The sequence below is a fragment of the Oncorhynchus keta genome, chromosome 30, assembly GCF_023373465.1.
Source record: "Oncorhynchus keta strain PuntledgeMale-10-30-2019 chromosome 30, Oket_V2, whole genome shotgun sequence".
In the NCBI taxonomy this organism is placed as follows: Eukaryota; Metazoa; Chordata; class Actinopteri; order Salmoniformes; family Salmonidae; genus Oncorhynchus; species Oncorhynchus keta.
The window spans coordinates 5,361,870-5,383,960 of record NC_068450.1 but is presented as its reverse complement, the minus strand read 5'-3'; the positions used below and the strand labels follow the sequence as shown (position 1 = coordinate 5,383,960).

Genomic DNA, 22,091 nt, shown 5'->3' with positions numbered 1-22,091 from the left:
CAAGAGGACAGAGCTCTAGAATGAACAAGAGGACAGAGCTCTAGAATGAACAAGAGGACAGGGCTCTAGAAAGAACAAGAGGACAGAGCTCTAGAATGAACAAGAGGACAGGGCTCTAGAATGAACCAGATCTCTCACCAGCCTCGCTGGTGGGTGGTCAGGTCTCCACAACGTCAGCATTTGCAAATACAATGTTACAAGTCAAGTACGAGCACATATTATTGCAAAAATAAATGGGAGTAGCCATTGTCAAAGTGTGCGTATATATATATATACACACACACACACACACACACACACACTGTCGAAGTGTGTTTTTGCTTTGTCATAATGGATATTGTGTGTAGATTGATGTGGGGGCGAACAATTTGTCATAAATGTTTGAAAAAATTTTTTTATGTCTAGTCTTCGGCGAGACCCTCCAGAAACCATCTCTTCTCGTCTTCACCGAGACCCTCCAGAACCATCTCTTCTCGTCTTCACCGAGACCCTCCAGAAACCATCTCTTCTAGTCTTCACCGAGACCCTCCAGAACCATCTCTTCTAGTCTTCACCGAGACCCTCCAGAAACCATCTCTTCTAGTCTTCACCGAGACCCTCCAGAAACCATCTCTTCTAGTCTTCACCGAGACCCTCCAGAACCATCTCTTCTAGTCTTCACCGAGACCCTCCAGAACCATCTCTTCTAGTCTTCACCGAGACCCTCCAGAACCATCTCTTCTAGTCTTCACAGAGACCCTCCAGAACCATCTCTTCTAGTCTTCACAGAGACCCTCCAGAACCACGCCTCTGATGGAACTGGAAACGTAGAGATGAAGGTCCCCGACGAGCTTAGTGTCCAGAAACCAACAACGCCCAAAGTAATACCTTCTGTGAAGTTAGCAATTAGTCACGAAAAAAAAAAAGTTGCTAAATGTGAGCCAATACTATTAAAAACACACGCTTTAACAGCCTTTAGTATGAATCGTCCATGACCTTGTATAATACTTTCTTACTTGTGAAAGCGGTATAGTTTCAGCAAGACTGAAATTGGATACCTAAAAAAAAAAAGTTAATCGCCCTAACATTGTACTGTGTACCCCGGGCCATCCCAGAGCCAATCAATACTATCAGGTTCTAATTGTGAGGTAAATCAATGCAGCCGCAGTAGCGTTTGAATCTCCTGCAGGCTATTGATTCCTGTTAACTAACTGTCCAAGGGTTTTTCCTCTAAGGAAGTCTGCTAATGTGGTGCTTGGATAAAATGCCTTTGTTTCACAACCTGGCCCCATCTGGAGGGAGAAGAAAAGTGTGTCCCAATAGGCACCCTTGTCTTTACAGGCCCTGGTCAAAAGTAGTACACTATATAAGGGGTTAAGATAACACTTAGGACACAGACGTCGTGCTGTTTTAAGTCTTAAAATTCACGATTGTCAGATCAGAACGAAGACGTCACAGACATAAGCACCTCGTTTGAACCTACAGTGCCTTGGGAAAAGTATTCAGACCCCTTGACTTGTTCCACACGTTGTTACGTTACAGCCTTATTCCAAAATGGATTCAAATTTAAAAAACATTGTGCCTACCTGTGTTGATTTCCATCACAGGCATATTGCCCTAGACAGCCTACGACTGAGGGGACTACACAAACTCCCATTTCAAGAGAGAACCGTTTTGTAGAACCAACTAGACTAACTAAATTCTTCACAAACTGCTCGGGTGTACTAGCTACAACTGTCCTCACGTTCGTGAGTTAACGGTTTAGAGCAGGCAGGTACGGTGGCTCCCGTAGGACATATAAAGTGAGTCAACAGGAACAACAACAATAATTAACACGGGCTACATAGCGAACATAAATTTACTATGTATTCAGGAGCTAATTAGGTTGAAATGCACTACGCAGCGTCTGTGAATTGACGTTTCTCCGTGTGATTTGGGCTATAAGCACACAGAGACTGACGGGGATTCCTGTGCCGTTTCATAGAGTAGCAGGAAAATGCTCACAGGAGCATTTTATTCATGTCTCATGATTCACGTTGGGCAAATGAATGCACGTTCTAATGAATTAAATGAATTGTTGACTCCCTACTATAGTCAATAGATTTTTGAATATCGTTTTGAATTCCGTTTTAATGTCTGGGTTCCGTGATTCCGTAAGCGTTCTCCGCAACACAGATTTTATAGGGCCTTACAAATGCTAAGTGGCGGCGTTGCACTTTAATATAATATTACCAATCTTCCATCCGATTTACAACCTTCCATTTTGTATATTATCAAGTCCACCAGTGAAACAATTTATTCAAACTAAGGACACTTACCTTGAAGCGAGTGTCCATACACTATCATCAGTCTAACCTCCCCACCTCCCTCTTCTTTAGATCAAGGATAAACGATGCACTTTCACTCAACAACATTTACTAAGGTTAAGAAGCAGGTTGTGCATTACTTGGTTTAGAGCGCATGGCAACGTACATAATGTCAACCCTATTCCATATAACGCTGACTAATTTGGACCAGGGTCCCAAAGGCCCTGCTCAACAGTAGTGCACCATTTACCCTAAGGGCCCTGCTCAACAGTAGTGCACCATTTACCCTAAGGGCCCTGCTCAACATTAGTGCACTATAAAATAGGGGAATAGGCTGCCATTTGGGTCACACACACACCATCTCACTATAGTATTATTTACCCATAACACCAGGAACAGAACAATGAAGTAAGGACTATACAAGGCTGTGTGTTTGTGGAAAGTAATACAAACTAAAAAAGACAAACCAGCTGCTTGTTTCAGGTTTTTTTTTTTTCAGCTGAAACGCATTTATCAGTTTGGGAAACTATTTATTAAAATGCAATTACGTTTCAGGAGAGGCGAGCGAGAGGAACTGGTATGCAAATTCCCTGGGCAATACTTTTCCTAGATTGTAGATTAGTTGTTCTCTACAAGAGCAAGAAAAGAAAATGGTCTGTTGAACACAACTCATTGTGTCCCTGTGGATCTGGGACAGCCTTACCCCCTAGACAGGCTATTTTTTACAGCAACAATGGCAGTATCATCTTCCCACAGTGTTGCTTTCCTTAACAAACGGGTTCTTTAAAAACACCTTTTGATTTAAAAACTGAAACACAGGGAATATCTGCATTACTTTTTGTGAGAGAATCACTTCCAGGGTCGGCTTGGGAAGAGAACCGCTTCCAGGGTCGGCTTGGGAAGAGAATCACTTCCAGGGTCGGCTTGGGAAGAGAACCGCTTCCAGGGTCGGCTTGGGAAGAGAACCGCTTCCAGGGTCGGCTTGGGAAGAGAACCGCTTCCAGGGTCGGCTTGGGAAGAGAATCACTTCCAGGGTCGGCTTGGGAAGAGAACCACTTCCAGGGTCGGCTTGGGAAGAGAACCACTTCGAGGGTCGGCTTGGGAAGAGAACCACTTCGAGGGTCGGCTTGGGAAGAGAATCACTTCCAGGGTCGGCTTGGGAAGAGAACCGCTTCCAGGGTCGGCTTGGGAAGAGAACCACTTCCAGGGTCGGCTTGGGAAGAGAACCACTTCGAGGGTCGGCTTGGGAAGAGAACCGCTTCCAGGGTCGGCTTGGGAAGAGAATCACTTCCAGGGTCGGCTTGGGAAGAGAACCACTTCGAGGGTCGGCTTGGGAAGAGAACCGCTTCCAGGGTCGGCTTGGGAAGAGAATCACTTCCAGGGTCGGCTTGGGAAGAGAATCACTTCCAGGGTCGGCTTGGGAAGAGAATCACTTCCAGGGTCGGCTTGGGAAGAGAATCACTTCCAGGGGTGTCTCCCAATAATGAAATTATCCAGATCCCTAGCTTCAACCCAAATGGCACCCTATTCCCTACGTAGCACACTACTTTAAATCAGCGTTCTGGTCTCTGGTCAAAAGTAGTGCGAACAGGCTACCATTTGGAACACAGCCCTAGAGTTTGTCATAAGTGCTCATCCCCACGGGTCGAGCAATCAGGATTGGAGTGCTGAAAGACAAATACTGGCACAGAATGCAATCTGATGGTCCTTATGTTAAGGACGCAGTGTTAAGAATGGGCCGGGCCCGGCAGCCCATTCCTATTCCAATCATGCGGTGTCCTTCAGAGGAGAAAACGTGCAGCATTGTGAGTATAGTGCCATCCTAGTGCTGTATTTGCTTAACAGATTGAATAAAATAAAAAAAATAGGGGGGGGGGGGCACCCCAGATGGCTCCCTGGTCCCTATATATAGTCCACTACCTTGTCTGGTCCTGGTCCCTATATATAGTCCACTACCTTGTCTGGTCCTGGTCCCTATATATAGTCCACTACCTTGTCTGGTCCTGACTGTGCCTTCGGAATAGGATTCAACTTCAGACACAGCCTACGTGATTTAATCCAGCCTCTGAAGTGTGTGGAGTAATTTGTTGTAGGCAAGGTCAAGGGCACGGACACACCACACACACACACACACACATCTGGAAAACTAAGTGTGTGTTCTGAACCATGCCCGAATGTGGCTAGTCTCCCATTGCCGTCTCTGCTCTCACTCACTCGCCACAGACCTCTGCCGCATCCCAAACTGGCACTATAGTCCCTACACAGTGAACTACTTTGGACAAGGGAACATAGGATAACGCTCCTGTCACCTGGGAGTCAATGTAGTCTCTTTACAGCCAACAAAACATCATATTTTTTTTCTCTCTTTTTTCTACTGTGTTATTGACTTGTTTATTGTTTACTCCATGTGTAACTCTGTGTTGTCTGTTCACAATGCTATGCTTTATCTTGGCCAGGTCGCAGTTGCAAATGAGAACTTGTTCTCAACTAGCCGACCTGGTTAAAAAAAAGGTGAAATAAATAAAAAAAATCATACAGAACAGACTGCAATATTATGTCCCGACTTATGTAAAATGTCCCAGGTTGTTTTTGCCTATGGCCAAAGTACTGCGGCTGTGTTTGAAATGTAGGTCGTTTCCTGGCATTAAACACTGCTTTCTGCCATCTGACAGGGAAAAAACATTAAAAGAAGGTGTTCTTAATGTTTTGTACACTCAGTGTATATCTCTTATGAGGAGGGTACTTTGAAAAAGATTTCCCGAAATTTAAAAAAAATAATATATATTTTTATAAATCTCTTGGTGCTGACTTGCTGGTGTTTTTTTGTTGTCTTAGTTTCTTTTGCTCAGAAAACCACTTCCTCTCATTCCCTACGTCAGTGTTCAACCCATACAGTAAGGTACCATTTGAGATAGACACTGAACATCTTGCTTTATATATTTTTTTAAATAAAATAACGCGATGACAAACAAGAACATCAACGCGGGTGGCGACTCAGCAAGACAACGCGGGTGGCGACTCAGCAAGACAACGCGGGTGGCGACTCAGCAAGACAACGCGGGTGGCGACTCAGCAAGACAACGCGGGTGGCGACTCAGCAAGACAACGCGGGTGGCGACTCAGCAAGACAACGCGGGTGGCGACCCAGCAAGACAACGCGGGTGGCGACCCAGCAAGACAACGCGGGTGGCGACCCAGCAAGACAACGCGGGTGGCGACCCAGCAAGACAACGCGGGTGGCGACCCAGCAAGACAACGCGGGTGGCGACCCAGCAAGACAACGCGGGTGGCGACCCAGCAAGACAACGCGGGTGGCGACCCAGCAAGACAACGCGGGTGGCGACCCAGCAAGACAACGCGGGTGGCGACCCAGCAAGACAACGCGGGTGGCGACCCAGCAAGACAACGCGGGTGGCGACCCAGCAAGACAACGCGGTGGCGACCCAGCAAGACAACGCGGGTGGCGACCCAGCAAGACAACGCGGGTGGCGACCCAGCAAGACAACGCGGGTGGCGACCCAGCAAGACAACGCGGGTGGCGACCCAGCAAGACAACGCGGGTGGCGACCCAGCAAGACAACGCGGGTGGCGACCCAGCAAGACAACGCGGGTGGCGACCCAGCAAGACAACGCGGGTGGCGACCCAGCAAGACAACGCGGTGGCGACCCAGCAAGACAACGCGGGTGGCGACCCAGCAAGACAACGCGGTGGCGACCCAGCAAGACAACGCGGGTGGCGACCCAGCAAGACAACGCGGGTGGCGACCCAGCAAGACAACGCGGGTGGCGACCCAGCAAGACAACGCGGGTGGCGACCCAGCAAGACAACGCGGGTGGCGACCCAGCAAGACAACGCGGGTGGCGACCCAGCAAGACAACGCGGGTGGCGACCCAGCAAGACAACGCGGGTGGCGACCCAGCAAGACAACGCGGGTGGCGACCCAGCAAGACAACGCGGGTGGCGACCCAGCAAGACAACGCGGGTGGCGACCCAGCAAGACAACGCGGGTGGCGACCCAGCAAGACAACGCGGGTGGCGACCCAGCAAGACAACGCGGTGGCGACCCAGCAAGACAACGCGGGTGGCGACCCAGCAAGACAACGCGGGTGGCGACCCAGCAAGACAACGCGGGTGGCGACCCAGCAAGACAACGCGGGTGGCGACCCAGCAAGACAACGCGGGTGGCGACCCAGCAAGACAACGCGGGTGGCGACCCAGCAAGACAACGCGGGTGGCGACCCAGCAAGACAACGCGGGTGGCGACCCAGCAAGACAACGCGGGTGGCGACCCAGCAAGACAACGCGGGTGGCGACCCAGCAAGACAACGCGGGTGGCGACCCAGCAAGACAACGCGGTGGCGACCCAGCAAGACAACGCGGGTGGCGACCCAGCAAGACAACGCGGGTGGCGACCCAGCAAGACAACGCGGGTGGCGACCCAGCAAGACAACGCGGTGGCGACCCAGCAAGACAACGCGGGTGGCGACTCAGCAAGACAACGCGGGTGGCGACTCAGCAAGACAACGCGGGTGGCGACTCAGCAAGACAACGCGGGTGGCGACTCAGCAAGACAACGCGGGTGGCGACTCAGCAAGACAACGCGGGTGGCGACTCAGCAAGACAACGCGGGTGGCGACTCAGCAAGACAACGCGGGTGGCGACTCAGCAAGACAACGCGGGTGGCGACTCAGCAAGACAACGCGGTGGCGACTCAGCAAGACAACGCGGGTGGCGACTCAGCAAGACAACGCGGGTGGCGACTCAGCAAGACAACGCGGGTGGCGACTCAGCAAGACAACGCGGGTGGCGACTCAGCAAGACAACGCGGGTGGCGACCCAGCAAGACAACGCGGGTGGCGACCCAGCAAGACAACGCGGTGGCGACCCAGCAAGACAACGCGGGTGGCGACCCAGCAAGACAACGCGGGTGGCGACCCAGCAAGACAACGCGGGTGGCGACCCAGCAAGACAACGCGGGTGGCGACCCAGCAAGACAACGCGGGTGGCGACCCAGCAAGACAACGCGGGTGGCGACCCAGCAAGACAACGCGGGTGGCGACCCAGCAAGACAACGCGGGTGGCGACCCAGCAAGACAACGCGGGTGGCGACCCAGCAAGACAACGCGGGTGGCGACTCAGCAAGACAACGCGGGTGGCGACTCAGCAAGACAACGCGGGTGGCGACTCAGCAAGACAACGCGGGTGGCGACTCAGCAAGACAACGCGGGTGGCGACTCAGCAAGACAACGCGGGTGGCGACTCAGCAAGACAACGCGGGTGGCGACTCAGCAAGACAACGCGGGTGGCGACTCAGCAAGACAACGCGGGTGGCGACTCAGCAAGACAACGCGGGTGGCGACTCAGCAAGACAACGCGGGTGGCGACTCAGCAAGACAACGCGGGTGGCGACTCAGCAAGACAACGCGGGTGGCGACTCAGCAAGACAACGCGGGTGGCGACTCAGCAAGACAACGCGGGTGGCGACTCAGCAAGACAACGCGGGTGGCGACTCAGCAAGACAACGCGGGTGGCGACTCAGCAAGACAACGCGGGTGGCGACTCAGCAAGACAACGCGGGTGGCGACTCAGCAAGACAACGCGGGTGGCGACTCAGCAAGACAACGCGGGTGGCGACTCAGCAAGACAACGCGGGTGGCGACTCAGCAAGACAACGCGGGTGGCGACTCAGCAAGACACAGTGTTAAACAGAACAAAACTGGTCCCAACACCCAACCAGACAGACTCTGCATTAGGCATCAATTGGAGACTCAATGAGCCAAACCGAAAACAAAGCCCAAATCTATTCAGCTCCTCATCTAGAGACCCGGAGCTGTGACATTTGCACTCAGCGCTGGCAACAAGGGATCCGCCACGCTCTGGGGAAAAAGTGATTACTCTACAAATGAAAATAAAGATACTTTCATTTTGTACCGATCGATAGCAAAAAAACTCAAGCCATCTCTCTTTACACAAGCTGAGTCTCAAGTGGCACCCAACTCCCTATTTAGGGAATTACTTTTGACCAAGACCCATAAGTCTCAGGTCAAAAGTAGTGCACCACATATGGAATAGGGTGCCATTTGGCATGTAGTTCATGTCTGGGAGGCACTGGCTGTATGTCTCTCTCCAGCCAGGCTCCCTTCCAGCATACCGACCGAACACAAAGAACCACAGAGCCAGATTTAACAGTCACTGACCTTCAGAGCCACTAAGACCTGCTGACACCCCCATGGAGGGAGAACAACAATGTCTAAAGAAACAAGCTAGCGACAGGTGTCTGGGTTTAAAATCCTGGGGTTTGGGTAGAAAAGGAACAGCCAAGACAGAGAGAAAATCCTTTTTCATATCCTAAAAAAGGTCCATATAGCACGCACGATCAATTTAGTATTTCCACTCGTTCAATTTGCAAATCTCATCCTAAAAGTTGTCTGAAAGAGTCAAATCATGTTCGTATCTATTCCTCAGAGATCCTAGAAGGTAACCAGACTTCACTAGTTCATTAGGGATGTAGTATATCCTATAGGACACCATATCAGAGATCCTAGAAGGTAACCAGACTTCACTATATCATTAGGGGTGTAGTATATCCTATAGGACACCATATCAGAGATCCTAGAAGGTAACCAGACTCCACCATTTCATTAGGGATGTAGTATATCCTATAGGACACCATATTTGGTCAGAGAGTGAGAGTGACGCCTTCATGGCACGCCGATGACGGTAATCTCTTGAACGACTATCTTCGTCAAATAAGCACCAATCGGGGTCAAAAAAAGCTAGCTAGATAGCCAATGAGCTGGGCTTTATGGGACAACCCGGAAACCATGTATAGGTCATAAAATGTAGCTTCTAACATTGTACAACAGCATGGCAGGCGTTTTGGTCTAAAGGAACAGGAAGCTAGTCAATGACAGGGGTTTGGTCTAAAGGAACAGGAAGCTAGTCAATGACAGGGGTTTGGTCTAAAGGAACAGGAAGCTAGTAAACGACAGGGGTTTGGTCTAAAGGAACAGGAAGCTAGTCAATGACAGGGGTTTGGTCTAAAGGAACAGGAAGCTAGTCAATGACAGGGGTTTGGTCTAAAGGAACAGGAAGCTAGTCAATGACAGGGGTTTGGTCTAAAGGAACAGGAAGCTAGTCAATGACAGGGGTTTGGTCTAAAGGAACAGGAAGCTAGTCAATGACAGGGGTTTGGTCTAAAGGAACAGGAAGCTAGTAGACGACAGGGGTTTGGTCTAAAGGAACAGGAAGCTAGTCAATGACAGGGGTTTGGTCTAAAGGAACAGGAAGCTAGTAGACGACAGGGGTTTGGTCTAAAGGAACAGGAAGCTAGTCAATGACAGGGGTTTGGTCTAAAGGAACAGGAAGCTAGTCAATGACAGGGGTTTGGTCTAAAGGAACAGGAAGCTAGTAGACGACAGGGGTTTGGTCTAAAGGAACAGGAAGCTAGTCAATGACAGGGGTTTGGTCTAAAGGAACAGGAAGCTAGTCAATGACAGGGGTTTGGTCTAAAGGAACAGGAAGCTAGTAGACGACAGGGGTTTGGTCTAAAGGAACAGGAAGCTAGTCAATGACAGGGGTTTGGTCTAAAGGAACAGGAAGCTAGTCAATGACAGGGGTTTGGTCTAAAGGAACAGGAAGCTAGTAGACGACAGGGGTTTGGTCTAAAGGAACAGGAAGCTAGTCAATGACAGGGGTTTGGTCTAAAGGAACAGGAAGCTAGTAGACGACAGGGGTTTGGTCTAAAGGAACAGGAAGCTAGTAGACGACAGGGGTTTGGTCTAAAGGAACAGGAAGCTAGTAGACGACAGGGGTTGGTCTAAAGGAACAGGAAGCTAGTAGACGACAGGGGTTTGGTCTAAAGGAACAGGAAGCTAGTAGACGACATGGGTTTGGTCTAAAGGAACAGGAAGCTAGTAGACGACAGGGGTTTGGTCTAAAGGAACAGGAAGCTAGTAAACGACAGGGGGTTGGTCTAAAGGAACAGGAAGCTAGTAGACGACAGGGGTTTGGTCTAAAGGAACAGGAAGCTAGTAGACGACAGGGGGTTGGTCTATCACAACGGGATCAAAGACTTGTCCATCTTAACCTTAGTATTATTGTGAGGACATGGCCTTTTTAACTTGAGATGGTATTGTGAATAACATCAGTTGAACTTTAGGTCTGTACTCGGTACAATATAAATGAGAAATTCCTCTTGATAACTAGCCTTCAACTCCGTTATTTTTGGAGCAGGATAAAGTCAAAAGGTTGTTTCGGACTGAGTTAGTGGCACTCCAGTCTCCTTTTGACCTCATTTAACAAACTGATTTATAAAAAGGCACATGTCAATGAGGTGGCCCAGGCAATGTTCCCTCTTAAGCTGCGCAGACGAAATACTGGCCCGCACAGAGAAGCACAAGATTAGAAAGTTCAGAGTCTTCCCCGTTAGTTAACAATATCAACATTTAACCTCTGTGGTAAATTGTGATCAAAACAATGTAATAGTAGCCACGTTCAATGCAACTATGCAAGACTTTGTATGCAAACCGAACTGCGCAAGACATTGTTGTAGGCAGAACGTATCGGAATACGATTCATTCTATTGCATTGACAGGCCCGACTCAGGACCGTACTCTACACAGCCCGTTGCATCATAACAAATGAGAGCTGCAGTATGCAAATACATCATTACCATATATGGATTTGTGCCATTCACTTTGAACTGGACTGTGTTTACAGCATGAGCATATGCGCTTGTTTTGAGATCAAAGTGAGAGCTGCATGTAGCCACATTTGTACATATCCTTTGCTAGTTAGTGAGTCATTAAGCCCAGTTATACATAATTTCTAAAATCAGCAATGGGGGGGGCTGCTTCCTACAAGAGCACAAACCATGTGCATTTCCAGCCATCTTTGAAAAGTGAGTCAGGTAAAGAGCTTTTTGTCTTAAAGGGGCAGTGTTGTATTTTGAATAAGCTAAGTAGTAAATAGGCAGAGGATAGCATGATTTGTCTGATTGTAACAATGGTATGGGATGACAATGTAAGGTTGTTTTTCTTTTTTTTAATCAACAAAATATTTCAGTCACCTATTTTAATGACAAAACGTTGTGATGTATTTTCACCAATGTGTTTAATGGTGGGCCACTCTGGTAGGCCTACATTATGATCAAATAGCCAGTCTTCGCCACTTAAAACTGTTTGGTACAGCTTGTGCATTACATTGTGACGTTTGTTTTTGGAGTTGGGTTATGATTTTGTCAGCAGTTTGGGCATTTCTCCTCAAGCACCGGTCGAAGTCTACACCCCTTCGTCCATGATTGGTCAACTGTAGGGGTGAAGCAGGTTTCTGCTTGTTCAAAGTGTTTGTTTTTTTTCGGCAGAAATGCCTTCTGGAACATGTGAATGTATGAGCCTTATTAACAAGCTTACATAATACATATTAACAAACTTGTAAGTGTATATCTGTAGATACTAATAAAATTGCTAAATTACAAGCCTAGTTGGTTTGCCACAGAAAATAGAGCAACCATCTGTAGATACGAATACAATTGATAAATTACGAGCCTAGCTGGTTTAGTCATTGAAAATAACAGCAATCTTCCCGCTAGCCATGATTGGCTTGAGATAATAAGTGGGCTGGGTATGCCGAGAGATGAGTTCTGATTGGTCTGCCATGTAGCACTGTTTCTGTCTATAATATGAGCTGGTCAGTATGTGTAGTTAATCCTTTCCAACGCAGCTTTTAATAAAGATATTACGTAGTAGAACTACATCAGTGTTGCTCTCCACTTTCTGGACGACCGAGGTTTGACATCAGTGGAGTATGATGGCTAAGGAGATGGAGAAAATTAACGCATTTGATTGAAAATATGCAGATGAGTCGAAAAGAGAACACAGAAGGCTGATGTCGTCACTTCCTCGTCCGGGTGTCGTCACTTCCTCGTCCGGGTGTCGTCACTTCCTCGTCCGGGTGTCGTCACTTCCTCGTCCGGGTGTCGTCACTTCCTCGTCCGGGTGTCGTCACTTCAATCTTTTCTTTTCAGGGAGCATGAGAGCACACTACTTCGATTAGCCGACCGTGAAGCAAGCGGACGCCTTCAGCGAGTGCACTTCACTGTATTCATACTTGGATTAGCCGACCGTGAAGCAAGAGGACGCCTTCAGCGAGTCACTGTATTCATACTTGGATTAGCCGACCGTGAAGCAAGGGGACGCCTTCAGCGAGTCACTGTATTCATACTTGGATTAGCCGACCGTGAAGCAAGCGGACGCCTTCAGCGAGTCACTGTATTCATACTTCGATTAGCCGACCGTAATAAACTCAGATCCAGTATAGTTAGTCTGAATGGACCCGTCTACTCTTCTCACACCCCCCTTGCTGGGTAGTAGGACATGTCCCAAATGACACCCAATACAGTGTCCTACTTTTGACGAGAGCCGTACTATATAGGATGCCATTTGGGATGCAGTAATCTATTATCCCCCCCAAGGGTACAAACAGACAACAGGGAGGGTGGTTTGTGGAAGGGGGGTCACATCCATTCAATCCTTTTCTCCCACCTTTATTTCTCTGTCCTCCCCTTCTCCCCCATTCTTTCATTCATTCTCTGACCTTTACTCTATATATCTATACCTCCGGTGTGATTCCCCCCCCCCTCTCTCTCTCTCTCTCCTGACTGTCTGATATTAGCTTAGATAAGCACAGTGATGGGAAGGAGAGAATGTCAAGTTCTATTCCATTATGACGGTGGGAAATAGAATTCTGGAGAACGGTTCACACCAGACCAGGGGTTCTCTACACACACACACCAGACCAGGGGTTCTCTACACACACACACCAGACCAGGGGTTCTCTACACACACACACACCAGACCAGGGGTTCTCTACACACACACACACAGACCAGGGGTTCTCTACACACACACACCAGACCAGGGTTCTCTACACACACACACCAGACCAGGGGTTCTCTACACACACACACACACACTAGACCAGGGTTCTCTACACACACACACCAGACCAGGGTTCTCTACACACACACACACACACACACACACACACACACACCAGACCAGGGGTTCTCTACACACACACACACCAGACCAGGGGTTCTCTACACACACACACACACACACACCAGACCAGGGTTCTCTACACACACACACACACACCAGACCAGGGTTCTCTACACACACACACACACACACACCAGACCAGGGTTCTCTACACACACACACACACACCAGACCAGGGTTCTCTACACACACACACACCAGACCAGGGTTCTCTACACACACACACACCAGACCAGGGTTCTCTACACACACACACACACCAGACCAGGGTTCTCTACACACACACACACACCAGACCAGGGGTTCTCTACACACACACACACACACCAGACCAGGGGTTCTCTACACACACACACACACCAGACCAGGGGTTCTCTACACACACACACACACACACCAGACCAGGGGTTCTCTACACACACACACACACACACCAGACCAGGGGTTCTCTACACACACACACACACACACCAGACCAGGGGTTCTCTACACACACACACACACACACACACCAGGGGTTCTCTACACACACACACCAGGGGTTCTCTACACACACACACCAGGGGTTCTCTACACACACACACCAGGGGTTCTCTACACACACACACCAGACCAGGGGTTCTCTACACACACACACCAGACCAGGGTTCTCTACACACACACACCAGACCAGGGGTTCTCTACACACACACACCAGACCAGGGGTTCTCTACACACACACACCAGACCAGGGGTTCTCTACACACACACACCAGACCAGGGGTTCTCTACACACACACACCAGACCAGGGGTTCTCTACACACACACACCAGACCAGGGGTTCTCTACACACACACACCAGACCAGGGGTTCTCCACACACACACACACAGACCAGGGTCTCCACACACACACACACACACACAAGACCAGGGGTTCTCCACACACACACACAAGACCAGGGGTTCTCTACACACACACACACGACCAGGGGTTCTCTACACACACACACACGACCAGGGGTTCTCTACACACACACACACGACCAGGGGTTCTCTACACACACACACACGACCAGGGTTCTCTACACACACACACACGACCAGGGGTTCTCTACACACACACACACGACCAGGGGTTCTCTACACACACACACAAGACCAGGGGTTCTCTACACACACACACACACACACCCAGGGGTTCTCTACACACACACACACACGACCAGGGGTTCTCTACACACACGACCAGGGATTCTCTACACACACACACACACACTAGACCAGGGATTCTCTACACACACACACTAGACCAGGGATTCTCTACACACACACACACACACACACTAGACCAGGGTTCTCTACACACACACCAGACCAGGGGTTCTCTACACACACACCAGACCAGGGGTTCTCTACACACACACCAGACCAGGGGTTCTCTACACACACACCAGACCAGGGGTTCTCTACACACACACCAGACCAGGGATTCTCCACACACACACCAGACCAGGGATTCTCCACACACACACCAGACCAGGGATTCTCCACACACACACCAGACCAGACGGATTCTCCACACACACACACACACACACACACTAGACCAGGGTTCTCTACACACACACGACCAGGGGTTCTCTACACACACTAGACCAGGGTTCTCTACACACACACACACACACACTAGACCAGGGTTCTCTACACACACACACACACACTAGACCAGGGTTCTCTACACACACACACACACACACACTAGACCAGGGTTCTCTACACACACACACTAGACCAGGGTTCTCTACACACACACACACACTAGACCAGGGGTTTTCTACACACACACACACACACTAGACCAGGGGTTCTCTACACACACACACTAGACCAGGGTTCTCCACACACACACTAGACCAGGGTTCTCTACACACACACACTAGACCAGGGTTCTCTACACACACACACACTAGACCAGGGGTTCTCTACACACACACACACACACTAGACCAGGGTTCTCTACACACACACACACACACTAGACCAGGGTTCTCTACACACACACACACACTAGACCAGGGTTCTCTACACACACACACACACTAGACCAGGGGTTCTCTACACACACACACACACTAGACCAGGGTTCTCTACACACACACACACACTAGACCAGGGTTCTCTACACACACACTAGACCAGGGTTCTCTACACACACACACTAGACCAGGGGTTCTCTACACACACACACTAGACCAGGGTTCTCTACACACACACACTAGACCAGGGTTCTCTACACACACACACTAGACCAGGGGTTCTCTACACACACACACTAGACCAGGGGTTCTCTACACACACACACTAGACCAGGGTTCTCTACACACACACACTAGACCAGGGGTTCTCTACACACACACACTAGACCAGGGTTCTCTACACACACACACACTAGACCAGGGGTTCTCTACACACACACACACTAGACCAGGGGTTCTCTACACACACACACACTAGACCAGGGTTCTCTACACACACACACTAGACCAGGGTTCTCTACACACACACACTAGACCAGGGGTTCTCTACACACACACACACACACACACACTAGACCAGGGGTTCTCTACACACACACACTAGACCAGGGTTCTCTACACACACACACTAGACCAGGGTTCTCTACACACACACACTAGACCAGGGGTTCTCTACACACACACACTAGACCAGGGTTCTCTACACACACACACACACACACACACACTAGACCAGGGGTTCTCTACACACACACACTAGACCAGGGGTTCTCTACACACACACTAGACCAGGGTTCTCTACACACACACACTAGACCAGGGTTCTCTACACACACACACACAAGACCAGGGGTTCTCTACACACACACACACACTAGACCAGGGTTCTCTACACACACACACTAGACCAGGGTTCTCTACACACACACACTAGACCAGGGGTTCTCTACACACACACACTAGACCAGGGTTCTCTACACACACACACTAGACCAGGGTTCTCTACACACACACACTAGACCAGGGGTTCTCTACACACACACACTAGACCAGGGTTCTCTACACACACACACTAGACCAGGGGTTCTCTACACACACACACTAGACCAGGGGTTCTCTACACACACACTAGACCAGGGTTCTCTACACACACACACTAGACCAGGGGTTCTCTACACACACACACTAGACCAGGGTTCTCTACACACACACACTAGACCAGGGGTTCTCTACACACACACACTAGACCAGGGTTCTCTACACACACACACTAGACCAGGGTTCTCTACACACACACACACTAGACCAGGGGTTCTCTACACACACACACACAAGACCAGGGTTCTCTACACACACACACACACACTAGACCAGGGTTCTCTACACACACACTAGACCAGGGTTCTCTACACACACACACACACACTAGACCAGGGTTCTCTACACACACTAGACCAGGGTTCTCTACACACACTAGACCAGGGGTTCTCTACACACACACACTAGACCAGGGTTCTCTACACACACACTAGACCAGGGTTCTCTACACACACACTAGACCAGGGGTTCTCTACACACACACTAGACCAGGGGTTCTCTACACACACTAGACCAGGGTTCTCTACACACACACACTAGACCAGGGGTTCTCTACACACACACACTAGACCAGGGTTCTCTACACACACACACTAGACCAGGGTTCTCTACACACACACACAGACCAGGGTTCTCTACACACACACACTAGACCAGGGTTCTCTACACACACACACTAGACCAGGGTTCTCTACACACACACACACTAGACCAGGGTTCTCTACACACACACACACTAGACCAGGGTTCTCTACACACACACACACTAGACCAGGGGTTCTCTACACACACACACACTAGACCAGGGTTCTCTACACACACACACACTAGACCAGGGTTCTCTACACACACACACACTAGACCAGGGTTCTCACACACACACTCTACACTAGACCAGGGGTTCTCTACACACACACACACACACACTAGACCAGGGTTCTCTACACACACACACACACACACTAGACCAGGGTTCTCTACACTAGACCAGGGGTTCTCTACACTAGACCAGGGGTTCTCTACACTAGACCAGGGGTTCTCTACACTAGACCAGGGTTCTCTACACTAGACCAGGGTTCTCTACACTAGACCAGGGGTTCTCTACACTAGACCAGGGTTCTCTACACTAGACCAGGGTTCTCTACACTAGACCAGGGTTCTCTACACTAGACCAGGGTTCTCTACACTAGACCAGGGGTTCTCTACACTAGACCAGGGTTCTCTACACTAGACCAGGGGTTCTCTACACTACACCAGGGTTCTCTACACTAGACCAGGGTTCTCTACACTAGACCAGGGGTTCTCTACACACACACACACACACACACACACACTAGACCAGGGTTCTCTACACACACACACACTAGACCAGGGGTTCTCTACACACACACACACTAGACCAGGGGTTCTCTACACACACACACACACTAGACCAGGGGTTCTCTACACACACACACTAGACCAGGGGTTCTCTACACACACACACTAGACCAGGGGTTCTCTACACACACACTAGACCAGGGTTCTCTACACACACACACACACACACTAGACCAGGGTTCTCTACACACACACACACACACACACACTAGACCAGGGGTTCTCTACACACACACACTAGACCAGGGTTCTCTACACACACACACTAGACCAGGGGTTCTCTACACACACACACACTAGACCAGGGTTCTCTACACACACACACACACACAGACCAGGGGTTCTCTACACACACACACACACTAGACCAGGGTTCTCTACACACACACTAGACCAGGGGTTCTCTACACACACACTAGACCAGGGTTCTCTACACACACACTAGACCAGGGTTCTCTACACACACACACACACACTAGACCAGGGGTTCTCTACACACACACACACACACACACACACACTAGACCAGGGGTTCTCTACACACACACACAGACCAGGGTTCTCTACACACACACTAGACCAGGGTTCTCTACACACACACACACCAGGGGTTCTCTACACACACACAGACCAGGGTTTCTCTACACACACACACACACACACACTAGACCAGGGGTTCTCTACACACACACACTAGACCAGGGTTCTCTACACACACACACTAGACCAGGGGTTCTCTACACACACACACTAGACCAGGGTTCTCTACACACACACACTAGACCAGGGGTTCTCTACACACACACACTAGACCAGGGGTTCTCTACACACACACACACTAGACCAGGGGTTCTCTACACACACACACACACACACACTAGACCAGGGGTTCTCTACACACACACTAGACCAGGGGTTCTCTACACACACACACACTAGACCAGGGTTCTCTACACACACACACACTAGACCAGGGTTCTCTACACACACACTAGACCAGGGTTCTCTACACACACACACACACTAGACCAGGGGTTCTCTACACACACACACTAGACCAGGGGTTCTCTACACACACACACTAGACCAGGGTTCTCTACACACACACACTAGACCAGGGTTCTCTACACACACACACACTAGACCAGGGGTTCTCTACTACACACACACACACTAGACCAGGGTTCTCTACACACACACACTAGACCAGGGTTCTCTACACACACACACACTAGACCAGGGGTTCTCTACACACACACACTAGACCAGGGTTCTCTACACACACACACACACACTAGACCAGGGTTCTCTACACACACACTAGACCAGGGGTTCTCTACACACACTAGACCAGGGGTTCTCTACACACACTAGACCAGGGTTCTCTACACACACTAGACCAGGGTTCTCTACACACACTAGACCAGGGGTTCTCTACACACACTAGACCAGGGTTCTCTACACACACTAGACCAGGGGTTCTCTACACACACTAGACCAGGGGTTCTCTACACACACTAGACCAGGGGTTCTCTACACACACTAGACCAGGGTTCTCTGCACACAAACACACACACTAGACCAGGGGTTCTCTGCACACAAACACACACACTAGACCAGGGTTCTCTACACACACACACACACATAGACCAGGGTTCTCTACACACACACACTAGACCAGGGGTTCTCTACACACACACACACTAGACCAGGGTTCTCTACACACACACACACACACTAGACCAGGGGTTCTCTACACACACACACACTAGACCAGGGGTTCTCACACAACACACACACACTAGACCAGGGTTCTCTTTACACACACACACACACTAGACCAGGGTTCTCTACACACACTAGACCAGGGTTCTCTACACACACACAGACCAGGGGTTCTCTACACACACACAGACCAGGGTTCTCTACACACACAGACCAGGGTTCTCTACACACACTAGACCAGGGTTCTCTACACACACTAGACCAGGGGTTCTCTACACACACTAGACCAGGGTTCTCTACACACAGACCAGGGGTTCTCTACACACACTAGACCAGGGTTCTCTACACACACTAGACCAGGGGTTCTCTACACACACTAGACCAGGGTTCTCTACACACACTAGACCAGGGTTCTCTACACACACTAGACCAGGGTTCTCTACACACACTAGACCAGGGTTCTCTACACACACTAGACCAGGGTTCTCTACACACACTAGACCAGGGGTTCTCTACACACACTAGACCAGGGTTCTCTACACACACTAGACCAGGGGTTCTCTACACACACTAGACCAGGGTTCTCTACACACACTAGACCAGGGGTTCTCTACACACACTAGACCAGGGGTTCTCTACACACACTAGACCAGGGTTCTCTACACACACTAGACCAGGGTTCTCTGCACACAAACACACTAGACCAGGGATTCTCTACACACACACACTAGACCAGGGGTTCTCTACACACACACACTAGACCAGGGGTTCTCTACACACAAACAATGCAGTCAATGTGACAGACCTCAGCTCACTGCTTCCTCTACTGAATTAAAGTTTAAGGGTTGCTGGGAGGGAAAAGAGGGCACTGTATCTGGAACACTACTTTCTATGAGGGTGTATACAGCTCTGGTCATAATTAGAGCAGCACTACTACTACACAACGCTATTATGGACACAACACCAAAATACATGGCATTTAAAAAAACTCAAGATGGGTTTACAAGGAGGTAAAACAGGCCCGCTTCAGACAACAGGAACATACCAAAGTAATGGGAAGTAAAGGAGAGGAACAAAAATATATCCTAATATTATCAAGGCCCAGATATGTGCTTTTAAACTCAAACATGTTATTTGACACATACACGTGTTCAGCAGATCTTATTACGGGTGGAAAAAAATGCTTGTGCTTCTAGTTCCCGACAGTGCAGCAATATCTAACACGTTCCTAACATACACACACACACACACACACACACACACACACTACATAGAAATCCAGTAAAGGAATGGAATTAAGAATATCAAAATATACGGACAAGCAATGTCAGAGCGGCAAAGATTTAGGAAATGAAGCCCTTTAACTACTTTAACCAGATACAGATACAATCATGGATACCTTTTTTTAATTTATTTTTTTATCTGTGTGCTAATTAGCATTAGCGCAGTTGCTAACTAACTAGCTCAATGACTGAAAGTCCATAGCAAAAGCTAACATGCTAAAGCTAGTTCGAAATGGCTCGTGAAAATACCTCTAAACTTCTGGATGCAGACACCTACAAAAACAGTATCCATGCGTTCATCTGACTCTTGGGGGTAGATAAAGGGATTCATTGCCAAGCTCCCCAAGCGTCCCTTTTAAGAGCTGCCCGGAGAGCTCATAGTGCTTAGTGAATTTAAAATTTTTTAAAATGAAGACTGAAAATAACCATCACGTGACGAGAGACGAGAGTTAAACATGGCGAACGGCGGTATATTTTTAACCTTCTCTTTGATACAGCAGGTTCATTGGTCCTTAATAGAAAGTGTCAGTCATTCAGCAAAAGAGCTGACACCCTATCCCCCACATCTACTTTTGACAACAGTAGTGTACAACATAGGGAATAAGGGAGCAGTGTGGGAGGCAGACAGAGCCCTATGGGCCCTGGTCAATAGTAGTGTAGGGAATAAGGGAGCAGTGTGGGAGGCAGACAGAGCCCTATGGGCCCTGGTCAATAGTAGTGTAGGGAATAGGGAGCAGTGTGGGAGGCAGACAGAGCCCTATGGGCCCTGGTCAATAGTAGTGTAGGGAATAGGGAGCAGTGTGGGAGGCAGACAGAGCCCTATGGGCCCTAGTCAATAGTAGTATAGGGAATAGGGAGCAGTGTGGGAGGCAGACAGAGCCCTATGGGCCCTGGTCAATAGTAGTATAGGGAATAGGGAGCAGTGTGGGAGGCAGACAGAGCCCTATGGGCCCTGGTCAATAGTAGTATAGGGAATAGGGAGCAGTGTGGGAGGCAGACAGAGCCCTATGGGCCCTGGTCAATAGTAGTATAGGGAATAGGGAGCAGTGTGGGAGGCAGACAGAGCCCTATGGGCCCTGGTCAATAGTAGTATAGGGAATAGAGCAGTGTGGGGAGGCAGACAGAGCCCTATGGGCCCTGGTCAATAGTAGTGTAGGGAATAAGGGAGCAGTGTGGGAGGCAGACAGAGCCCTATGGGCCCTGGTCAATAGTAGTGTAGGGAATAGGGAGCAGTGTGGG

The 22,091-nt window shown here is 49.5% G+C and overlaps 1 protein-coding gene and 1 long non-coding RNA gene across 9 annotated transcripts in view; one reads left to right on the top strand and one right to left on the bottom strand.

The window, feature by feature from the left end:
- The window catches only part of LOC118363913 (catenin alpha-1), a 263,089-nt gene that overhangs the window by 156,539 nt on the left and 84,459 nt on the right, over positions 1-22,091 (bottom strand). The window lies entirely within an intron of this gene.
- On the top strand, positions 13,215-17,954 carry LOC127913841 (uncharacterized). Of its 8 annotated transcripts, none has more exons than XR_008086926.1 (3): positions 13,215-13,270; positions 15,758-15,850; positions 17,807-17,954. It is a non-coding gene; the product is annotated as an uncharacterized LOC127913841 (long non-coding RNA). The 8 variants fall into 8 exon arrangements; XR_008086933.1 differs by lacking the exon at positions 13,215-13,270 and adding an exon at positions 14,658-14,683; XR_008086932.1 differs by lacking the exon at positions 13,215-13,270 and adding an exon at positions 14,916-14,941.